This window comes from Camellia sinensis, chromosome 1 (genome assembly GCF_055761805.1).
Source record: "Camellia sinensis isolate YWXY chromosome 1, ASM5576180v1, whole genome shotgun sequence".
Taxonomy (NCBI): domain Eukaryota; kingdom Viridiplantae; phylum Streptophyta; class Magnoliopsida; order Ericales; family Theaceae; genus Camellia; species Camellia sinensis.
In genome coordinates, this window is record NC_138961.1 from 18,232,800 (window position 1) to 18,255,983 (window position 23,184).

General features: G+C 35.4%; 2 pseudogenes; both read right to left on the reverse strand.

Moving 5' to 3' along the window:
* LOC114279865 (UDP-glucosyltransferase 29 pseudogene) lies at window positions 1-1,649 on the reverse strand (annotated as a pseudogene).
* Window positions 1,650-7,673: 6,024 nt separating this feature from the next.
* Window positions 7,674-22,133, reverse strand: LOC114279875 (UDP-glucosyltransferase 29 pseudogene; annotated as a pseudogene).
* Window positions 22,134-23,184: the final 1,051 nt, after the last annotated feature.

A 23,184-nucleotide genomic window follows, 5' to 3' on the forward strand; every position in this document is an offset into this window, starting at 1 on the left:
TGAAGAAAAACAATATTGTATTGATCTTTTAACTCCTCGTCGTATACAACCGAATCAAGGCTCAGTTTGAATACATATGAAAATAAGAATTAATACAACAAGAAACAAATCACGACAAAAGGATATCTTCTAATCACCCAAATATTTCAATAAAGTTGCTATACTAATTTTGAAGCAACTTGCTATCCTTGCAAAGCTGCAGCAACACTTCTACTGCTTTGTCTATCTCTTCGTCTCCTTTCATTCTTATCTTCTCCCCAAAATTTTTCGCTTTAATCCTTATGTCCTCTCCGCTTTTCTCCACCACAACCTTCCTTATTACCTGTGCTATCTCTTCTCTGTTGAGTCTTCCATTGATGTCTCTGTTGACCTCAACAGCCACACCAAACTCTTCCACCAGTTTAGCATTCAATGGCTGCTCCAAATGCATGGGTATGGCTACAATTGAAACCCCATAAAATAGGCTTTCCAATGTTGAATTCCATCCACAGTGACTCACAAAGCCACCAGTGCTTGAATGGGCTAGAATTCTTGCCTGTGGAGCCCAACCCTCCACAACCAATCCTCTCTCTCCTACTCTGTCAATAAACCCCTTTGGCAGTGTTTCTTCAACCTCAACTTTCTCTCCCATAGGAAACCTGACAACCCATATGAAATTAACATTGCTAAGCTCTAGACCATGAGCTATCTCTTCAATCTCTTCCTTGGACATGAAATACTCGCTACCAAAGGAAACAAAAACAGTGGAGGACTCACCCTTGTTGTCAAGCCATTGTATGATCTCAGAGTGCTCATTTTCATCATCGACAAAGCCTTGAACAAGTGGACCAACGGGGACAACCCTTTTTTCACCTATAACCGACTGGTAATCGATGTATTTTCCTTCAAGCTCTCTAAAAGTGTTGAACAACTCAAAGTTGCAAGGTGGTGGTTGATCATTATTTACAGCGGTGACTTGCTTTTCTTTGGATGCTTTTGAAAATTTCTCGATTGTATGGCGAAACCGCTTATCATGGAATTCTTGAAGCTGAATTGCTGGAAATGGGAATTCAACACCAGGGTGCTTAATCATATGATGGCAAAAAGAAACAATCATAGCTCCGGAAGTCATGAGCTGAACTGCCGAAATATTATAGGACGAGGCAATGGGTTGTGCCCATGATGGGTGGAAGTCATAAATAACAAGGTCTGGGCTTAGTGTTTTGAGGATGTTGGAGAAGTTTGGGCTGGCCATTTCAAAGGCTTTTTGGAGGGTGGAATTGAGATGGATTGGGAGGCCATTGGTGGTGTGGTAGTGAGAGGAAGCTCAGGCAAGGATGGAAGGTGGATTTCTACAAGTTCAATTGAGAGAGAGTACTTCTCAGTGATCCTCTTTTTGATGGATTTGAGATTGATTGGTGTAGAACAGAAATATATGTGAAAGTTTTTGTGTGAGAGTTTTTTGGCAAGCTCTAGGAAGGGAGTGATGTGACCATGGGCCAAAAATGGTAGCATTAGAATGTTCATTTTGCTCTGTTTTGAATCCATGATCTGTGTCTCTCTAGTGACGCCTTTTGTTTTGGTGGTGGGAGATCAAGACAAGAATATTGATGCCCTCAATGATATATAAGACAAGAATGTTGATGCACTCAATGATGTATAGGCATTTATATAACACGATGTTGATGCAGGAAGATACAGATCAAACATGACGCCTATAATAAATTATAAACTCTAGGGATAGAGAAAGAGAAGGCCCTGTGATGATGCAAGAACATTATAATTTTTCTACAAATCTGTTAAATTATAAGATTACACGAAAAATTCAGGATTTTTTTAATGAAATTATATTGTTCATATTGAAGATTTATGAGGTTTACATTCATAAAAATGGAATGTAAAATTTCCGAATCAAAAATTAATTCTAAAACCATTAAAATAAAATATATAATTCTTAAAATTTCATCTGTATCACTGTGGTGTCAGTGCTTGCGTATGAACCCCCAAAGTTTACATACATTACATACTCCGCATTTGTTAGTTGTTGTAATAATTATTATAAAAAAGATGTAGTTATTTATGGGAGTATCTGGCCTCTAATCCTTAATCAGATTAGATAGTGCTATTCAGCTCGTGAGGATCCATCACGAATCCTGTTTTGATAATCTAAACCGTTAATGTGTAGAACTCGTCGAGTATTACATATTTGAAAAAAATCACGTTGATCGAATATTGATCACTATATGATCAAATCAGTTTTGTATAAAAAAAATAGACGATAAACAAATTAACGGTTGACAAAAAACTGATAAGATGAGATAACTATCGATATCCGATCAATGTGATTTTTTACAAGCATATAGTATTCGACGAGTTCTACATATTGAACGGTTCAGATTATCAAAACGGGACCCATAATTAGTCCCTATAGACCGAATAGTACGACCCAATCCGATTAAGGACAGGAGACAAACTGCTCCGTTTATTTATTCAGCTTTACTTCTAAAAAGACATAAAAATAGCAGCAATTTCAATACGAGCCCATGTTATCAGTCAAATGTAGAATATTGAACACACTTTGTCAAAAGCTATTGCGCAAGAATTGTTTATTCAAGATCACTTCTAGAAGAGCCAATCAAAAATAAAACCAAAAAAAAAAAAATTGCTTCTTGAAGATGATTTTAATAAATGAAGCTTAAGGTAAGACCACAAACAAATCAATGCCTCACATGAGACTACCTAGTTGATGTTTAAAAATAATAATAATAATAATCAAATGGAGTGATTTTGAAATCAACTAACACTTTTTTTAAACAAAACAACATAGAAAAAAAAATCTTATACAAAATGATGTTGTATGTGAAGTTTTTCATTTCGGTTCCGTTTGTTTCGATGTAAAATATTTTACATAAAATAATATTTTTCTTGTAAATTAAGATTGTTAAAATCGAAATCTTAAGAGGGATCATTGGGAGAGACTTGTGGATCTGATCGTAAAATCAGATTAAGAATCGTAAGATTCTATTTCAACGCAAAATAAAACGAATTTTTTTGGATAATGATAATGTATGTTGCACAATTTTAAAAAGATTAAAGAAAAATGATAAATTTGGTATAATGCACTTTCTTGTTAATATAAATTGAAAGAGACGAATGAAAAAGGAGTTTGTAGTCAAATTATACATATATATAAAAAAATAAATAGTAACAAAAAAAATTATAAGATCGAAATCGTAATAGAATCGGGATCGTATGCGATTTTAAACGATTTTATGAATAAGATCGTAACCACTTTAAGATCTTAATAAATTTAAAATCCTAATATGATTCTGATTGCTTGGCCCAACTAATCCGGATAAGAATTCTGATAACCATGATATAAATTGATTTAATACAATAAAACATTTTTGTTTTTATTTTTCGATGTTCGGTTGACAGTTGAAGCAAAAATATTTTATTGCCTAAAAGAGAAGTTTTGATTCAATAAGGTGTCATTTATCACTTTTTAGTGAGGTAAGATATTTATTTGAGTGTTGAAAAGGTAATGAATGAGAGTCAACTTTATAAAAATTGAATTACGAAATTTTTAAAGGTAAGTCATTTTGCAAAAATATTTTACTTACTTTTTATTGAACTAAATAACAAAAACTAAATAAAATATTTTTAACAAATATCTTTTACTTTAAAATAAATGGAGCCTTCAAAATAAAGTTGTTAATCACAGACCAGACAAGATCGCTCTTTTTCATTAGGACCATAAGCATGAGTACTTGCAAAAATATAATATATATTCAAAAATGTTTTGGAGCTCTAATAGCTCTAATGTGTATGTGGGACTCATCTGATATGATATTTTGCCCTTTTTTTTTTTTTTTTTTTTTGAGTTTCCACCTCATTAGAGCTCTACTTTTAGAGGGATGTATCATTGTTGATATATATTTATCAAAAGTTAACACATTGCATCTTAGGTAGAAAAAATATATGGCAAACTTCACTTTACCCCTATGGTTTTGGCCATTTGCGGATTACCCCTTTGACATTCGAATATCACCATATAACCCTCCTATGGTTGATGGACTAAAACACACACTAACTTCTATTAACAGAAGTTGTAAATTGACAATTATACCCTCATCTTCATTTTGTTCCTCTCTCTCTCTCTCTCTCTCTCTCTCTCTCTCTCTCTCTCTCTCTCTCTCTCTCCCCATCTTCATCTTCGTTTTCTTTTTTTCTCTCTCTTCAAACTTTATATTTGTACATACATATGCATATCTATACATATACAATCTCATCTTCATCTCTCTCTCTCTCTCTCTCCATTTCAAACTTTGTTCCTTGTTTTGTTCCGATTCAGACTTGAGTTTCTTCTTCAACACCTTTACTTTCACTCTGGCAGCTTCAAGCTCTACAACGACTTTTGCATAATTAGCAACTTGTGACTCTAATCTTCTATTATTTTTTATTTTTTGGTCAATAATAATCATCTTTGAATCAACACAGAAAACATGAAAGAAATCAAAAGGCTAATCAAAATAATGTTAATTTGAAAGAAATCATGAAAAAACCCCAAAATCAAAAGCCTAATTTTTTACCCAAAAATAGATTTGAATAAATTATGATTTGAATAAATCAAGAATAGATGGCTCTGAAGTGGCTGGGTTATAGATGAAGTTCTCTACTTCGTTGGAGATCGACAGGCCATATGGGAGGAATATCAGTCTCTTCAATCAAAAAAAAAAAAATTAAAATGGGTTTAGATTTGTATATGTATATGTATATATGTACATGATCAAGAAAAATATATATATGTACACATGATCAAAAATGTGTTTGTTCAAAGATGTGTTTGTTCAATTGATCAAAGATGTGTTTGTTCATCCTGTGAGAGATGATGGATATGGATAGTGGTGTGAGGGAAGGAGAGAGAGAGAGAGAAGGTTGAAAATAGAATGGCATCTTTTGTAAATTTGAAGAGGTAAAAAGGGTATTTTTGTCATAAAAACGGACTCACTCTCTATAGAGGCGCATAATTTTCACATTCTGTTAACTTAGACAAAAAAGCTAACTATTCGCTTTAGTCCATCAACCACAGAAAATTATGTGATGATTTTCAAATGTCAGAGGTAAACCGCACCCTACCCAAAACCCAAGAATAAAGTGAAATTTATCCACAAACATAAAGCAAACAAACTTTTCTACATTTTCAAAGAAGTTGTGGTACATTGCACCTCAATACCAAGGTTGACTTTGGGCCAAAGGCACACAACGCTTCCGCTTGGGCACCTGAAAATTGGTCAAAAAAAGAGCCCCGAAAAATGTTTAGTTATTATATTAATTATTAAAAAATTAAAATTAAAATTAAAAAACTTGCCTGAAGTTAAAAAGACCCTAACAAAACCTAATAATGATGTAAAATTAATAGATGGTTGATGCGTTGAATTTATTGGAAGAAGCCAAAAAATCGATTTTGTGATGATTTATTTAAAATTAATGAATGTTTTGCTAATTGTGTGTATAAATATTATTGATTATATGAGTTACAACTACTTCTGAGGAAGGAAACTTTTCGAAGTTAAGATCGATTAAGTCTTATTTTTGGTCAACAGTGTTACAAGAAAAGATGGAATAGATTTACACTTCTATCCATTCAAAAAGATTTAGTTAATATTTAGTCTTACTGTTTTATTATCATTCAAACATTGAACACCTTCTTTCACCAAATTTTCATTGTCATTCTCACATTTATTAGGTTGTTTAATCACCAGATCTTCAGCAACAATTTTTTTTCCTCATTCCGAAGCTATATTTCTTAGGAAACATGACTATATAATTGACATATATTCAACACACAAAAATCTCCAAAGAAAATGTTTACAATCACATTGAAATTTGAAATAGAGTTAAATTACCTTTAGATTCTTTTAAAAAAAATATGTTTACAGAAATTAGGGCAGAGAAATTAGAAATTACCCAACCACTCACCGGCTCTGGTTCCTTGCTGATCGCTGCCGCCGTTCCTCTCGTTGCTTGTTGCCCACAGTTGGGCCTGGTTTTGGATTGACCTAGATGTATCGTATTTTTCGGAAAAAAAAAATGATTCAATTGATGGGATTTGATATGATACTTATGAGTTTGATAATATTGATGAGATTAATATTCAAATATTTCTTTTAGAACTTGTTGACTTGATCCATAAGCGGGACTACCACCCAACAACATATTGCCAGAAGCAGAATCCCATATTTCATTGAGATAATTTCTTATCTATTCTAGAGCAACTAAAAAGAGATTATTTAATAATATAAAAAAAGTATTCAATTCAGATGTAGAATAAAAATTTAAGAATAAAATCGAGTTTAAATCATCCCAAGAATCTACTAAAAGTTTGCCCAATCATTAAATCGTATATGAAAACATAATGGTGTTGATACATTGCGTCAAATTTAGACTATGAGAAGGAGTAATTTTTATATGCGGATAGAGTATCTATCACGCGGTACCTTCTACTATTGTGATTGGCTTTGATAGTAAAATCCAATACATTTATGTTAGGTGTTTGAAAACACTAGAGACACATATATATTTATAATTGGTAAAAAATAATACTACGTAGTTCCCTATTAACCTACAAAAATTTCTCAGTTGAGCCCATCTATTACACAAAAGTAATAGAGTGATGTTTTGAGATGTTAGAAAAAAGCTAACTTTTTAACTTTTTTGGTGGCTTTTTTCACAAAAAGCTGGATTCTTTTGGGTAAAAAAGCTAATTTTTTTGGTTAAAAAAACTAAAAAGCTAAAAAGTTGACTTTTTACCAATGTTGCCAAAATGCCTCAGATTATCTACTATAATTTTAGCTGACAGATTATTAGAAACAAATCAATGCTTCAGATGAGATGAGACTACCTACCTAATTGATGTTTTTATAAATAAAATAAAATATTGAAATTTTTTTAAAAAAAAATTAAAATCAAACGGCATGGGTCATTACAGCCTTCTCAGGCATCGAATCCCCCAGGCCCGCTGGCTGTTTTGTTGGAATCAAGATCCCCTCCTTGCATTTCTTACTTGCAGGGCCATTGGGCCTACTTTTAGGCCCAATTTTGATAATTCAAACCGTTCATATTTTAAGATTTGTTCAATATATCATACTTGTAAAAAATCAAATTGATCGGATATCAGAAAGCATGTGTTCGGAAAACTCGAACTAAAAGCTATTCTTTTAAAGAATTTAATAAACAGTTTTCCGAACAGATACTTTCTGATATTCGAGCAACTTGATTTTTTACAGGTATGATATACTAAACAAATCTTAAAATATGAACGGTTCGGATCATCAGAATTGGATCTAAAAGTGGACCCAATGATCCTACAAATAGGAAATGCAAGGAGGGAATCCTGATTCTTGGCTTCGGATTGCGGGGTTGAGAGTTTGTAAGCCCTTTGGGCACTTTATCGTTAAAAACAACAATAAAATGAAAGCGTGATTTTCTAACCAATAAACACGCGAAAAATATGAAATAGATTGAGAAATTTTAAACCCTTTCACAAATTAGTATAATTTTATCACAGCGATTATTCTTTAACTCGTATACGACCTATTCAAGGATCAGTTTTTCACACATACGACTATAATTAAAAAAAAAACAAATCTTGTAACCAATAAAATATATCAACAAATTTGCACCATTAACATTTATTTCCAATCCTTACAAAGCTGTAGCAACACTTCTACCGCCTCGTCTATCTCTTCATCTCCTTTCATTCTGGTCTTCTCACCAAAATTTCTTGCTTTAATCCTTACGTCTTCTCCACTTTTCTCCACCACAACCTTCCTTATTGCTTGTGCTATCTTTTCTTTGTTGAGTCTTCCATTGATGTCTCTGTTGAACTCTGCAGCGACACCAACCCCCTCCACCAGTTTAGCATTGAATGGCTGCTCTAAATGCATGAGCATGGCTACAATTGGTACCCCAAACTTTAGGCTTTCCAATATTGAATTCCATCCACAGTGACTAACCAAACCACCAGTGCTCGAATGGGCTAGAATTCTTGCCTGTGGAACCCAACCCTCCACAACCAATCCTCTCTCTCCTACTCTGTCAATAAACCCTTGAGGCACTGCTTCTTCAACCTCAATTTTCTCTCCCATACAAGGTTCTAAATATCGGCCAGTACGTCCCGTACCGGCCGGTTCGTACCGGAAAATGGGAGGGCCGAGTCGGATACTCACCGGTATACCGGCGAGATTGGATTTCACGTCCGTATCGGCCGATTCCCGACACGTATCGGCCCGAATCCGATACATACGACGATACAGTCCGATACACACATTGATTGTCGCCGGTACAGATGAAAATCAGCACAGAAAACCTATAAGATCTAAGCTTCTTTGGGCTGTGGAGTTCACTTTGATCTTCAAGCTTCTTCAAAGACGGTTTGTCCTTGAGTTGCAAGTTATAATTTGTGTTTATGCTCTGTTTTTGGTGAGTTGTTGTGCTATGCTCTGTTTTTTGGAACCGCTGCTGCTATGCTCTGTTTTAGTTCATGTGTGTTGGGTATACCTCCTTATTGGAGTGTGGGACCTAATTGGTTTACTAAAGGAGTTTTAATTTGGTTTGGTTTAGGTATAATATATTTTTATATATTATATCTAATTTTGTGGAGACCTAATCCAATTTGGAAACAACTAGAGTTTTGATAAAACAAACCCTAGAATTAACAATATATATATATTGTTTATGTTTTTTTGCTTGGTGGGATTATAAGGACAAAACGGCAGTAGCTATTGGTTTTAGCCTCGGTAACAGTGCCGGTTAATTTGCTTGGTTCATTAGGAGCTTTGGAATTTTCTTTCAGTGCACGTTTGTTTGGGTGTTTGGTGAAGCTGATTTGGGTTATTATTTTGGGTCTTCTTCAACTCTGATTCTTAAGATTTTGGTTCATCTATTTGGTGAGGTCTTTCCTCTTTGTTTATTTGTGATTATTTGGAATTCACCTAAGGATGGTTTGTGAGACTATTAGTGTCTCGTTTGTAATCGTTTGGAACTTATTTGGTTGATAGTGGAATCGGATTTCGATCCCGTGGACGTACCTCACATTGAGGGAACCACGTAAAAATTCTTGTGTTGCTTTTGATTTAATTTTTCCGCATTAGTTTTTATTCCCATTGATTGATTTACTTGTGGGGAATCACATATTTTCCCTAACAACTGGTATCAGAGCTTACGGTTTATTTGGGTCTATTTATTTGTGTAAATCAATGGAGGGGAATGTGGGTCGTATGTCTAGCTTCAATGGAAGCAATTGGGTAACTTGGAAAACTAAAATGGAGGACCTATTATTTTGTAAAGATTTATATGGACCCATTGAGGGTGATTCTGGCAAACCCGAGGGTATGAAAGATGATGAATGGAATAGGCTTAATCGAAAAGCCGTTGGTATTATCCGTCAATGGATTGATGACAATGTGTTTCATCATGTTGCTACTGAAACTTCGGCACATGATTTATGGAAAAAATTAGAGGGCCTTTATGATAGGAAATCAGCCACAAATAAAGCTTTTCTGTTTCGTAAGTTGGTTAATTTAAAATATAAAGAGGGCAGCCCTATTCCGGAACATCTGAATGAAATAAAGAGTATTGTTAACCAACTTGCTTCTATGAAAATTGTTTTTGATGATGAGTTGCAAGCTTTGATGCTACTTAGTTCTTTGCCCGAAAGTTGGGAGACTTTGGTTGTGACGGTTAGTAATTCGGCGCCCGATGGAGTTGTCACAATGGGCCAAGTCACTAGTAGCCTGTTGAATGAAGAAACCAAAAGAAAATCAGCCGGTTCCTCTCATTCAGAAGCATTTGTTGTGAGAGGCCGAAGCAAAACAAGGGGGAAAAGTAAGACTCCTCATGGTTGTGATCAAAGCCGTGACAAATCGAAAGATGGTTTTTTTTCAAAGAAAGACATTGAGTGCTATTATTGCCATGAGAAAGGGCACATGAAGCGAGAATGCCGAAAACTCAAGAACAAGGAGAAAAGACGTGATAAAAGTGTGGATAAGAAGCAAGAAGACACAACGACAGTTACTATCGATGATCTCATGGTCGTTTGTGAAAATGAATGTATCAATTTTGTGGGCCAAGAGAGTAATTGGGTGATTGATTCCGGTACTTCTTTTCATGTGACTTCTCGAGTTGATTTCTTCACTACCTACATCGAAGGAGATTATGGTTTTGTTCGAATGGTTAATGAAGGTCTGTCCAAGATTATTGGCATGGGTGATGTTTGCTTGGAAACAAATTTGGGCTGCACGTTGTTGCTTAAAGATGTGAGGCATGTTCCCGACATTCGCCTCAATTTGATCTCTACTGGGAAGCTAGATGATGAAGGCTTCAACAACAAATTTGGTGATGGAATATGGAAGCTCACGAAGGGTTCTTTGGTGGTGGCTAAGTGCAAGAAGACTCATACACTTTATTCGATGCAAGGAAAAATTTGTAAAAGTGTTGTCAATGCACTTGAAGAAGATACTTCTACTGAATTATGGCACAAGCGGCTTGGCCATATGAGTGAAAAGGGGCTACAAGTTTTGTTCAAGAAAGAGCTTCTACCCGGTTTGAAAGGTACGCATCTCAAAACTTGTGTTCATTGTTTGGCGGGTAAACAACATAGAGACTCAAGGAAAGTTTGGGCTTTTTTACTAAAAACTAAAGATCAAGTTCTAGAAGTATTTAAGCATTTTCAGGCTATGGTTGAAAGAGAAACGGGGCAGAAATTGAAGTGCATCCGATCAGACAATGGTGGTGAATACATTGGGCCATTTGATGAGTATTGTCGCAGCCAAGGTATTCGGCACCAAAATACAGTTAAGAAGACTCCTCAACAAAATGGAGTTGCCAAGAGAATGAACTACACAATTGTGGAAAGAACAAGGTGTTTGCTTTCACAAGCTAAATTGCCAAGATCCTTTTGGGGTGAGGCATTGAAGACAACGGTTGACGTGATCAATTTGTCTCATTTATATCCTTTGAATGGTGATGTTCCAGAAAGAGTTTGGACCGGTAAAGATGTATCTTATGAGCACTTGAAAGTGTTTGGTTGCCGAGCTTTTGTTCACATTCCAAAGGATGAGAGGTCCAAGCTTGATAGTAAGTCAAGACAATGCATCTTTCTTGTCTATGGACGTGATGAATTTGGTTATAGATTGTGGGATCCGGTCGACAAGAAAGTCATTCGAAGCCGTGATGTTGTGTTTCTTGAAGACCAAACAATTGAAGACTTTGGCAAAGGTGACCAACCGGAGCCAAAAACTAGTGATCTCATTGACATGGATCCATCTCCTTCATATTCGGTGAATGATGAAAATGGGGGAGATGTGCAGCCACCTATTGAAGATGTAGAGGATGATGCTAATCCTAATGAAGTTGAGCCAGAAATTGAGGAAGAGCATCTAACTCAAGAACCGCCACCACAACTTGAGTTAAGAAAATCTACAAGGGACGGACAACCTTCAAGAAAGTATCCTCCCAATGAATTTGTGTTTATTTCTGATCAAGGGGAGCCCGAGAGCTACCAAGAAGCAATTGAGCATGCAAAGAAAGGTGATTGGAAAAAGGCCATGGAAGAGGAGATGAATTCCTTAGTTGAAAATCACACTTATGATTTAGTGAAGTTGCCTAAGGGGATGAAAATTCTGAAAAATAAGTGGGTCTTCAAATTGAAGAATGATGGCAAGAATCTGAGGTACAAAGCACGCCTTATTGTGAAAGGCTTTGGGCAAAAGAAAGGCATTGACTTTGATGAGATTTTCTCGCCGGTTGTGAAGATGTCTTCTATTTGGGTTGTACTTGGCATGACTGCAAGTATGAACCTTGAAGTTGAGCAACTTGATGTGATGACCGCATTTCTTCATGGTGATCTTGAAGAAGAAATTTACATAGAGCAACCGGAAGGTTTTGTAGAGAAAGGGAAAGAGAAATTTGTTTGCAAATTGAAGAAAAGTTTGTATGGTCTCAAGCAAGCCCCGCGGCAATGGTACAAAAAATTTGACTCTTTCATGATGAATAATGGTTTTTCTAAAATCACTTCGGACCATTGTGTGTTTGTGAAAAAATTTTCGGATGGTAAATTTATTATTCTTTTGCTTTATGTTGATGACATGTTAATTGTGGGTCAAGATTCTACCATGATAAACAGGTTGAAATTGGAGTTGAGCAAGTCTTTTGTTATGAAAGATTTGGGACCGGCAAAGCAAATTCTTGGTATGAAAATTGTTCGTGATCGCAAAGAGGGACTGATTTGGTTGTCTCAAGAAAGCTATATTGAGAAGGTTCTTGAGAGATTCAACATGGATAAAGCAAAGCCGGTTGGTTGTCCACTTGCGGGTCACTTCAAGCTTAGTTCGAATCAATGTCCTACAAGTGAGAAAGACAAGGAAGATATGCTGAAAGTTCCTTATGCTTCAGCAGTTGGTTCATTGATGTACGCCATGGTTTGTACAAGGCCGGATATTGCTCACACCGTTGGTGTGGTGAGTCGGTTTCTCTCTAATCCAGGTAAAGAACATTGGGCAGCGGTAAAATGGATTCTCAGGTATCTTCGAGGGACTTCGAAGGTGTGTTTGTATTTTGGGGATGGTAAGCCGATGCTTGATGGGTTCACAGATTCTGACATGGCCGGTGATATTGATTCTAGAAAATCTACTTCGAGGTATTTGATGAAATTTGCAGGGGGAGCTGTGGCATGACAATCTAAATTACAAAAATGTGTTGCTCTCTCAACTACCGAAGCTGAATTTATTGCCATTACAGAAGCTTGCAAAGAAGAGTTATGGATGAAGAAATTTTTGCAAGAGTTGGGTTTAAAGCAAGAAAAGTATGTGCTTTATTGTGATAGTCAAAGTGCTATTCACTTGAGTAAAAATTCTACTTTTCATTCGAGATTGAAACACATTGATGTGAGATACCATTGGATGCGGGATGTGTTAGATTCGAAATTGTTACAACTCGAAAAGGTTCACACAGATGATAATATTTCAGATATGTTGACAAAGACTTTGTCGAGGGACAAACATTTGAAGTGTCGAACTTTGGCAGGTATGGTTGATCTCTCCACCTAAGTCGGTAGGGGGAGAATTGTTGGGTATACCTCCTTATTGGAGTGTGGGACCCAATTGGTTTACTAAAGGAGTTTTAATTTGGTTTGGTTTCGGTATAATATATTTTTATATATTATATCTAATTTTGTGGAAACCTAATCCAATTTGGAAACAACTAGAGTTTTGATAAAACAAACCCTAGAATTAACAATATATATATATTGTTTATGTTTTTTTGCTTGGTGGGATTATAAGGACAAAACGGCAGCAGCTATTGGTTTTAGCCTCGGTAACAGTGCCGGTTAATTTGCTTGGTTCATTAGGAGCTTCGGAATTTTCTTTCAGTGCACGTTTGTTTGGGTGTTTTGGTGAAGCTGATTTGGGTTATTATTTTGGGTCTTCTTCAACTCTGATTCTTAAGATTTTGGTTCATTTATTTGGTGAGGTCTTTCCTCTTTGTTTATTTGTGATTATTTGGAATTCACCTATTTGGTGAGGTCTTTCCTCTTTATTTATTTGTGATTATTTGGAATTCACCTAAGGATGGTTTGTGAGACCATTAGTGTCTCGTTTGTAATCGTTTGGAACTTATTTGGTTGATAGTGGAATCGGATTTCGATCCCGTGGACGTACCTCACATTGAGGGAACCACGTAAAAATTCTTGTGTTGCTTTTGATTTAATTTTTCCGCATTAGTTTTTATTCCCATTGATTGATTTACGTGTGGGGAATCACATATTTTCCCTAACAATGTGCTGAATGTTTATGGGGTTTTTTTCCCTCATTTTTCTTTGTTTATACACCTACACTACACCACTGTTTATATTAATATATATATATATATATATATATTAGTATGTGTGTCGTGTGCATCGTCCCGTGGTGATGGGTGGTGTGTGAGAAGATGAAGTTGGTGGTGTGTGTGTGAGTCCCCTCTGTGGTTGTCATGCATGGAGCCAGCGAGAGAGTTCTGTCGTGTGCATCTGTATGTGTGTGTATGGTCTGTGTCTTCTGCCGTGTGTGGTGTGAGTGGTGTTGTGTGTGTGATATATTTCTATTGAACAGAACAAGGCAAAAAAGATAAGAAAAATACATATTCAATCAAATCTGTCAAAAGCTTGGATTAGTGGAAAGGTTTGTCATTGGTTTTTTATTATTTATTTATTTATTTATTTATTTTGGTGCTATGTTTTTGTACTATATTTTTTTTATTTGTGTCTTGCTTTGGTGTAGATGTTTAAGATTTAGATTTTTTTTAAAGAGGTTTATTCTAATTAGATTTTTATTTTTATTTTAAATATATTATTGTTACTAAGTAAATTAGAATTACAATATTTGTCAATTGAAAACTGTTATTGTAGATAATTAAAAGTTATAATTGACAAATTAAGGCTAAAAGAGTCCAAAAAATGCATAAAATTGAGTTTTATAGGGATTGCTAATGATTTCTAAAATTTCACGGCCGCGACACCCGATTCCCGATACGTACCAGCCGATACTACCGATACCGATACTCTGCGATCGATACCGTTATGTTACCCGATACCGCGATTTAGAACTATGCTCCCATAGGAAACCTAACAACCCATATGAAATTAACATTGCTAAGCTCTAACCCATGAGCTATCTCTTCAATCTCTTCCTTGGACATAAAATACTTGCTCCCAAAGGAAACAAACACAGTGGAGTGCTCACCCTTGTTGTCAAGCCATTGTATGATCTCAGAGTTCCCGTTCTCATCATCGACAAAGCCTTGAACAAGTGGACCTATAGGGACAGGCCTTTTCTCACCTATAGCCGACAGGTAATCAATGTATTTTCCTTCAAGCTCTCTAAAAGTATTGAACAACATGAAGTTGCAAGGTGGTTGATCATTATTTACAGGGATGACTTGTTTTTCTTTGGATGTTTTTGCAGCAATCTCAAACATTTGGCGAAACAGCTTTTTGTGGAATTCATGAAGCTGAATTGCCGGAAATGGGAATTCATCATCGGGATGAATTCATCTCCCGAAGTCATGAGGTGAATGTAAACATAAATTTCAGAACATAAAACTTCATGTTTCGGATCATCTACCATGTATATCATCAAGAAATCAAGACAAAATGACATACCTGAATCCATCGATGAACGGTTAAACGGAAGCGTCTGATTGTCAATAAAACCTTGATATTGACTATGTTATTGCGTTCTAATCTTTTCCCCTTTGGTGCCTTGTGTTTCTCCTTGAGAGGATTTAGAAAAACAAAACAGTGTTCTTATCTTTTCACCTTAGGAAGGAATATGGACCATAACCTTTTAAAGGTTGTAATTGGTTTTCATAACTGAAAGGTAATGAAAACCAATAAATTAACCATTATTGGTTTAAAACTGAAAGGTAATGAAAACCAATAAATTAACCATTATTGGTTTTAAAACTGAAAGGTAATGAAAACCAATAAATTAACCATTATTGGTTTTAAAACTGAAAGGTAATGAAAACCAATAAATTAACCATTATTGGTTTTAAAACTGAAAGGTAATGAAAACCAACTTTAATCAATATGTTTTAATTTCTATTTCTGCCCCTCATAGAAATAGAAATTATACAACTAGTATCTACACATTAGGTCCATAACACATATACCCTTAAGCCTATTAACTAAATTGAATCACTTAAATTGTAGGCTTCTTATAAATGATAACACCACATTTAATTATGTGGTCCCATTGAGACATTATCTAACAATCTCCCACTGGACCACATATGTATCTTGAAAAATGTGCTTAACTTTAGTGAGCTTAGAAATTTGTTATCATAACTTGAGGGTATCCAAACAATCTTGTCCATTAACTATATTAATATAGGATCAAAGCGGTCTTCGTTACATCAATCGTAACTCGACCCACCAATGGTCACGTATACAAATATAGCTAAATGACATAGATCAATCATGGATGCGTAGCATGGAAATTACATGTGATGTGATCCATACATGCCTATGTCCAACTGGTCCTACTTAACTTTATTGAGATCAATACTTCACAATACGTAACAGAGCGTAATAAACTGAATACTTCATTTCTGCAGAAATTAATCTAATTACATAGATAAAACTCAAGGCTGACATAAAGCAGTAATATAAATACAAACTCCCACTAAACCAGAATGTTCTCAAATAGAACAACACCCATATGAGTAGTGTGCTCATGAAAGACCTTGGGTGGTAGTTTCTTCGTAAGTGGATCCGCTACCATGGAGTTTGTCCCAATGTGCTCTATGGAAATCTGTCCACTCTACACTCTTTCTTTTACAACTAGGAACTTGATATCAATATGCTTTGATTTTGTCGAGCTCCTGTTGTTATTGGAATATAAAACTGCAGACTTATTGTTACAATATATCTTAAGTGGTCTTTCAGTGCCTTCCAAAATACGCAACCCAGTGACAAAATTCCGCAGCCATATCCCTTGGTTTGATGCCTCATAACATGCTACAAACTCTGCAGCCATGGTGGATGAAGCTATGAGCGTCTGCTTTGCAGAACTCCAAGAAATTGCTCCGCCAGCTAACAGATAAATATAGCCTGATGTGGATTTCCTACTGTCTTGGCATCCAGCAAAATCGGAGTCGGAATATCCAATGACCTCTAACTTATCCGATCTCCTATATGTGAGCATATATTCCTTTGTTCTCTGTAAATATCGCATAACACGCTTGACTGCTTTCCAATGATCCATGCCAGGATTACTTAAATATCTGCCTAACATGCCAACTATAAACGCAATATCCGGACGCGTACATACTTGAGCATACATTAGACTCCCTACAGCTGAGGCATAAGGAATCTTTTGCATTTCTTGAATTTCAAGATTGTTCTTCGGGCATTGGCTGAGACTAAACTTGTCTCCCTTAGCAACCGGGGTTTCACCTGATTTACAATTTTGCATGCCAAATCTAATGAGTATTTTTTCGATATAGCTCCTTTGTGATAATCCCAGAATACCCCGAGAACGATCTCGGAGTATTTCGATTCCTAATACAAAGGAAGCATCACTAAGATCTTTCATTTCAAAATTCTTAGATAGAAATCTCTTGGTGTCATGCAATAAGTTTATATCGTTTGTGGCAAGCAATATGTCGTCAACATATAAAACCAAAAATATGTGTTTACTCCCACTGAACTTGTGATACACACATTCATCAACAACGTTAGTTTCAAAACCATACGAAGTGAGAACTTGATGAAATTTGAAGTACCACTGACGAGAAGCTTGTTTGAGTCCATAGATGAATTTAGTCAATTTGCAAACCATATTCTTTGGGTCTCCTGACACAAAATTTTCTGGCTGCACCATATAAATTGTTTCTTTAATGTCACCATTAAGAAAAGCTGTTTTGACATCCATCTGATGTAACTCAAAATCAAAATATGCAACAAGCGCCATAATTATCCTAAAAGAATCTTTCGAAGAAACTGGAGAGAAAGTTTCTTTAAAGTCAATTCCTTCTTTTTGAGTAAAGCCTTTGGCTACAAGACGTGCCTTATACCTCTCCACATTACCATTTGAATCCCTTTTGGTTTTAAATATCCATTTACAACCTACGGGCTTCGCACCAACTGATAATGAGACAAGTTCCCAAACTTTATTGTCTTGCATAGACTTATATTCTTCATTCATGACTTCTATCCACTTATGAGAGTTGGAACTTTCCATGGCTTGACGAAAGTTGATTGGATCATCTTTCGACATTCCATTTTCTACCTCATGTTCCTGGAGATATACAATATAATCATCTGAAAATGCAAATCTCCTTTCTCTGGTGGATCGCCTTAATGGCACAGATTCTTGAGGTTGAGGTTGTAGAGTTTGTTCCTCAGAAACAATTACCTCATCTTGAATGGGGGTTTGAACTATATTATCTTGAACAACATTGTCTGGTTGAGGATTCGAAATTACTTCTCGAGCAATGACAGGTATAGGAACCTGTGATTGGTCAAAAGTAGTAGTAGGAAGTGGGATTACTCCTGGTTCCTCCTCAAAGACAATGTCTCTAACTGGATTTCTCCCCCTAAACTCAACATCCTCAAAAAATGTTGCAATTCCCGTCTCAAATATTGGCCTATTTGTGGGATCATAAAACTTGTAACCCCGGGATCGTTCGGCATAGCCAATAAAGTAGCTGCTAATGGTTTTAGAGTCCAATTTTCATTCATGAGGTTTATAAGGCCTCGCCTCAGCAGGACACCCCCACACATGCAAATGTTTTAGACTAGGCTTTCGCCCAACCCAAAGCTCATAAGGTGTTTTTGCAGCTGCTTTAGTTGGCACCCGATTTAAGATATAAGTTGCTGTCTTTAGAGCCTCACCCCAGAGGGACTCTGGTAAAATAGAATGACTGATCATACTTCTTACCATATCCTTAAGAGTCCGGTTTCGTCTCTCAGATACACCATTCATGCTAGGTGATCCTAGCATGGTGTATTGTGGGACGATTCCACATTCCTCCAGGTATTTTGCAAACGGTCTTGGACGTTGTTCACCTGATCCATCATATCTACCATAGTATTCACCACCACAGTCAGACCTGACACTTTTAATCCGTTTGTTGAGTTGTAACTCAACTTCGGCCTTAAATCTTTTGAATACGTCCAAAGACTGTGATTTCTCATGGATAAGAAATAGATACCCATATCTGGAATAATTGTCTATGAATGTGATAAAATATTGTTGACCATTCCAAGACGCCATAGGGAATGGGCCACAAATGTCCGTATGAATTAGTTCTAAGACATCTGTAGTCCTATGGGCACCATATTTCTTTATTTTGGTCTGTTTTCCCTTGATACACTCAGCACAGACATCAAAATCTGAAAAATCAAGAGAGTCCAAAATTCCATCAGACACAAGGCGCTCAACTCTAGATTTAGAGATGTGACCTAGGCGTTTGTGCCATAATGAGGCTGAATTTTCCTTAGTTAATTTACGCTTTGTACCTCGTGATTCCACGTGCAAGGTTTCATTATAAGATGCAATAGTTTCGAGCAAATATAGATTATCAAACACATTAAGTAAACCAGTACCAATAACATTGGAATTAATAGACTTACTAAACTTCATATTTCCAAAAGAACAATAATATCCCAATTTGTCCAATACAGAAACAGAAATTAAATTTCGTCTAAAGGACGGTACAACAAAAGTGTCTAATAAATCCAAATAATAACCAGTTTTCAGTAATAATCTAAAGTGTGCTATTGCCTGCACTTCTATTGACTTGCCATCACCCACAAAGATGTATCTTTCAGCATCAGTTGGCTTTCGGTAGTTCAGGCAACCCTGCATAGAAACACATATGTGAGTAGTAGCACCAGAATCTACCCACCAAGTGTTTCTTGGTACTGAAGCTAAATTTATTTCAGAACAGACCAAAACATGAAATGGACCTTTCTTTATACGCCAGGCGACGTATTTGGCACAATCCTTCTTTTTGTGTCCGGGCTTGCCACAAAAGAAACAACCATCTTGCGTTTTCTGTTTCTTTGGTTCCGGACCCTGAAGAATAGCAACTTCCTTTCCCTTATGCGTTCTTTTGCCCGTATGCTTGGAGGTGCTTGCTAGATGAGCACTTTCAGTCCTTTCTTGCTTCAATCTCTCTTCCTCTTGCACACAAAATGAAATGAGCTCATTGAGAGTCCATTTCTCCTTCTGGCAGTTATAACTGACCTTAAATTGGTTAAATTGTGCAGGAAGAGAGATGAGAACTAAATGCACAAGCAAATCATCAGATAGGTCGAGCTTTAGTGCCTTAAGTTTTGAAGCAAGATGAGACATTTCTATGATGTACTCGCGAACATTACCCTTGCCTTTATACTTTATTGAAATCAAGCTTGCTAAAAGCGTGCTTGTTTCAGCCTTATCGTTTTTAGCAAAATGCTTTTGAATTTCTAAAAGAAATTCACCGGCAATGGTAACATCCTCTGTTATTGCACCCCGAAAAACTTCTGGAATCCCACGCATCATGATCATAAGACTTAGCCTGTTAGAACGATCCCACTTTTCAAAGTACACAGTTTCGTCAGGAGTACTTTGTGTAGTGAGAGCATTCGGTTTTGGCATCCTTAATGCCACGTCTATGTCCATGCAGCCGAGAACAATCAATATGTTCTCTTTCCAGTCCTTAAAGTTTGTTCCATTTAACATTGGAACATTGTTCATGTTGGCAGAGATTGAAGTAGTCGACATTAAAGCTGAATCGAAAAGAAAATAAAAGGAATAAACAATTATACTCACATTAAGTTACCAAACAGATAATCTCTAAATAAATTAATTTAATGACAACATCTCAAGATACCTAGCACAACATTAATACCAAGCCTTTGGGTAGTGATATTAACTGTAAGTGGTATTCTTGTTGTAATGATCAAACATTGACAATAAGTTATGTCAAATAACAAATCTATCTTTTGATGGATTTATTATTCACATTAGGTTTCCTTGACAATTGGCACATGTTTATCACCACAAAATGTGTGTGTAATTCTGCCAAGTCTTAATCATGTCTTTGGACCGATAAATACCCGCATGAGATATACAGACATGAATTTCAAAACATTCCATATAAAACAATCTAGACAAGAGAGATCACTTTTGTGACATCTTGTTTGAATTGACTTATATTTAGAACATTAGAAAATTAAATTTCCGTAGACGTTGTACGAAATTACATTAAATTTAAAGATTTCTAAATTTTTTACCCCGTATATGTTATATAATCTGCAGCAATCCCAATTATATACATATATATATAAATACATGATGTTCACCATTTGAAAAATGAACCGCCCATCCGAATTATGTTCCATTTCCAGAAAACAAAACAGAATTTGCAGCAGAGGGAAAAACAGAAATACAAAAAACAGAATCTGATTCCAAGAAACTAAATAGGATGAATAAAAGCATATCTATTCTGATAATACACATGATATAACCGCTCTGATACCACTTGTAAACATAAATTTCAGAACATAAAACTTCATGTTTCGGATCATCTACCATGTATATCATCAAGAAATCAAGACAAAATGACATACCTGAATCCATCGATGAACGGTTAAACGGAAGCGTCTGATTGTCAATAAAACCTTGATATTGACTATGTTATTGCCTTCTAATCCTTTCCCCTTTGGTGCCTTATGTTTCTCCTTGAGAGGATTTAGAAAAACAAAACAGTGTTCTTATCTTTTCACCTTAGGAAGGAATAGGGACCATAACCTTTTAAAGGTTGTAATTGGTTTTCATAACTGAAAGGTAATGAAAACCAATAAATTAACCATTATTGGTTTAAAACTGAAAGGTAATGAAAACCAATAAATTAACCATTATTGGTTTTAAAACTGAAAGGTAATGAAAACCAATAAATTAACCATTATTGGTTTTAAAACTGAAAGGTAATGAAAACCAACTTTAACCAATATGTTTTAATTTCTATTTCTGCCCCTCATAGAAATAGAAATTATACAACTAGTATCTACACATTAGGTCCATAACACATATACCCTTAAGCCTATTAACTAAATTGAATCACTTAAATTGTAGGCTTCTTATAAATGATAACACCACATTTAATTATGTGGTCCCATTGAGACATTATCTAACAGTGAACTGCCGGAATATTATACGAGGAGGCAATGGGTCGTGTCCATGACGGCCTGATGTCATGAATAAGAAGGTTTGGACTTAGTGCTTTGAGTATGTTGGAGAAGTTTGGGCTTGCCATTTCAAAGGCTTCTTGGAGGGTGGAATTGAGATGGATTGGGAGGCCATTGGTTGTGTGGTAGTGAGGAGGAAGCTCAGGCAAGGACGGAAGGTGGATTTCTACTAGTTCAATGGAGAGAGAGTACTTATCTGATTTCTTTTCTTGATGGATTTGAGATTGATTGGTGTTGTACACAAATATATGTGAAAGTTTCTCTCAGAAAGTTTCTTGGCAAGCTCTAGGAAGGGAGAGATATGACCGTGGGCCAACCATGGTAGCATTAGGACATTCATCTTGCTCTGTTTTGAATCCATGACTCTCTCTCTCTCTCTCTCTCTCTCTCTCTCTCTCTCTCTGTGTGTTGAGGCTTCTGTTTTGGCTATGGGTGATCAAGACAAGAATGGTGGTGCACTCAATGACGTATGGAAAAAGGTTTAAGACTTAAAAAAATAGTCTCTAATTTACACATTTAATATTGTAAGGTGCTACCACTACGGAGTCAGAAAATTAAATTAGAAAGGGTATTTTTTTATTATAACTTTAATTTTTTTTTCATAATCAACAATAAGAAGATAATAATAATTTTTAAATTAATATTAAGTATAAAAGATTTAAATAAATTATTACAAAATATTTCACATAAAATTTTAAAATTAACTTAGAGTAAAATTGAAAGGAAAGTATTATATGTAATTAGTGTATTATGAACAATGTAAAAACAGTTATATATGTAAGTTTTAAAATAAATTATATAACGGTAAGATAAATTAATTTTTTACAAAATTTGAGTTACAAAATTCATATAATAGTGATATCACGTCACTATCGACATATGATATCACTAACCAATAGTAAAGCAACATATGAAGGATGAACTCCACATGCAAATATAACGAACACTCTTAGTAATTTTTACATATATATAGTGAGATTAATTATATTTGCATATCAATAATGATAGATATTACCTTTATATTAAGATTTTTTCATAAAATTTTCATACATAAAAATATAATTTGTTGTAGTCACTTTTATTTTCAATAAAACAATCACTATTGTTTTCATAAATTTAAAAATGCCCTCGACATTTTATTCTAAATATTTTTTTTTAAATTTTATTTATATACATATGTATAAAAAAAAATTCCAAAAATCCAGGAGGGCTCTCGACCCCCCTTGACCCCATGTGGCTCCACTGCTGGGTGCAACTCTCTTATCACATCATTATAAATAAATTTGTGTATAAAAATATGAATATTCAACATTACCCTTCATATATATATTGGAAGGCATTCTTGTGGATCCATATCAACAGTCTCTAAAATTAATCACAAAATTCATATTTCATTTACTGTCTCGGACTTTTAGCTTCGTAGG